Source organism: Pteropus vampyrus, unplaced genomic scaffold (genome assembly GCF_000151845.1).
Source record: "Pteropus vampyrus isolate Shadow unplaced genomic scaffold, Pvam_2.0 Scaffold90, whole genome shotgun sequence".
NCBI lineage: Eukaryota > Metazoa > Chordata > Mammalia > Chiroptera > Pteropodidae > Pteropus > Pteropus vampyrus.
In genome coordinates, this window is record NW_011888871.1 from 2,169,413 (window position 1) to 2,171,663 (window position 2,251).

At 57.2% G+C, this 2,251-nt stretch overlaps 1 protein-coding gene across 1 annotated transcript in view; it reads right to left on the reverse strand.

The window, feature by feature from the left end:
• FBXL18 (F-box and leucine rich repeat protein 18) overlaps window positions 1–2,251 on the reverse strand; it is a 41,934-nt gene that overhangs the window by 26,760 nt on the left and 12,923 nt on the right. The gene's annotated exons all lie outside the window — the stretch shown is intronic.

Below are 2,251 nucleotides of genomic sequence, written 5' to 3' on the forward strand. Positions count from 1 at the left end.
ACAGCCCCACTTTACAGATGGAGCTGGGCACACACAGCCCAAGGTCCACCTTGGGTGGCTGACTCCGGGGCCCTTCCTGTGGATCCTGTCCCACGGGACCTCCCTCCATCCAGGAGGCAGAGGAGCAGGGCCGGGGCCCTAAAACCGGTGAGGCTCAGGGACATGGGACCAGCTCAGATGCCACGCCCACCCCCTCTCCACCAGGCCAAGCAGCTCCAAAGGAGACAGAGCGCGATGAAGGGCCTTGCAGCCCCGGCGAGTGCTGGCCATCCCCAGGCCGCTCAGACAGCAGACCCTGAAGTTCTCGGACACGAGGAAGATGCTGAGAGCCGGCACTTTTCATCACCTGCCTTTGAGTACTCTGACTTCTTAAAGTACGTGAATGCATTACTTTACTTCATTGATTTCTATTCAATCAAAGTCTCCCCGATGATGACCGAGTGGTCTGACCGACATTGTTAGAAAATGTGCAAAGTTGAATGGGCTGGCAATAGAACAAAAAATCTGATGGCAAAAATGACAGATCCAGAACTCCAGAAACACCTTGGCTCTGAGTTCCGTTAAATTATAACTCAAATGCTCACTTGCGCTCCCCAAATTAAGGAATATTCAATTCCTGATCAAGAGACTCCAACAGGGTGTCAGGACAGCTGGCTGGCAGTATTTCATTTGGTAAGTGCATTCTGGATGCATCTGCAGCTTTGAGTTACACATGACCACTAACCACATCGCCGCTCCTTCCGGAAAAGCAATGGGTGACAGTGAAGACACAGGAAGAGATGAGGTGGGAGGGGGCACTGGACAGAGGTGGACCCGTAAGAAAAGAGAGGGACAGACTTGGTGGCTCCTGGCGGAGATGGGCAGGAAGGCCGGCTCCGCACTCTTGCCACGTCGGACAGGCTGTGAAAGGAAGGCCGGGCCGCCCTTCCAGGGGGCGGTGAATGGGGCTCACTGCTGTGGTCTCCTCCACTCCTGGCAGGCAGGTGACACCCCACCCCAACCTGGCGGGACAGGGGCCCAAGCCAGAGCAATCAACATAGAGGACGTGACTCGGGCCACGAGGCAGAGGTGAGCAGGGAGGACGTGAGGCAGAATCAGGAAGCAAAGATCCAGCCCGCAGTCCTCATCCCTGCTGTGCCCCGGGAAGCCAGTGGCCAGGGGTCCACCAGCCCACTTGGGCACCCCTGTACCTGGAGCAGGAGGAGGGTCCCAAAGGGCCCCGGAATGGGAACGGCAACTCTGCCCGCTGCACATTCTTAGCTGTCTCATCTTGTATCACCTCCCAGCAAGCTCCCACGGCGGCTACAACACACATGGCCGCAGCGTTTAACAAATGGGGCTCACGATTTGCATAACTTTGGCTCAGATGCCTAAACCAGGAGATTCTGAAAATGACATTATGGTTCCCTAAGCAAGTGTAACTGGGACTCACAGGGCACAGCACAAACAACCGCACCCTCCCCAGAGAGGGGGCTCTGAGGACACAGGCTGAGAATGCTGAGGCTCACGCGACCTGCTCTGCCATCGAGGAGGCCAGGGCTGTGCCGGGAGGGTGGCGCGCGGCCTGGCTGAGAAGCTCTGGAAGGCTGCAGGGTACGAGCAGCTAAGCCTTCTGCCGGCTCCAGCTCACATATGGTTCATTTCCTGTGATGTGACACACTCGTTTCCATTTTCTGTGGCTCGAGGGCCAGTATCAAGCCCTGGAGTCAGACTGACTGGGGTGACCCTTACCTCCTCCCTCGAGCCCCCACTGCCTCGTCATTGGGGATGCTATGAGCGTAGGCCAGACAGTGCCCGACGCCCTTGGCTCTGGCCCTCAGCGAAGGCACAAAGTGAGTGCAGCCACCGTGGGGACAATGACACGCGTGCGCACGTCTCAGTGCCCCTCTGGCTACGGCCTCTCAGAGAGACCTGCCCCATCGCCACATCCTCCCCAACTCGAAACCCTTGCAGAGTCGAGGTCCGCTGCCAGCACTATCTTTGGGCAATTTCTGGGAAATGATGCAATACTTTAAGATCAAATCTATCAAGATTTTCAAATACGTCTCAACTCAACAAAGAGTTAGCCTTTAAATGCGGGGCCCTCCCAAGAACACCGCCCCCTCCGCAGCAGGATTCAGGGCGATCCACGTCGTGCGGGTGTCCCGTAACAACAGCCAGGGTGGATGCTGCCTCCTCTCACTCTTGGATCAGCCCTGCCATCCTGCCGCAGACCGCCGTCACCTCTCAGTAGTGTGCGGAACCCTCTTCT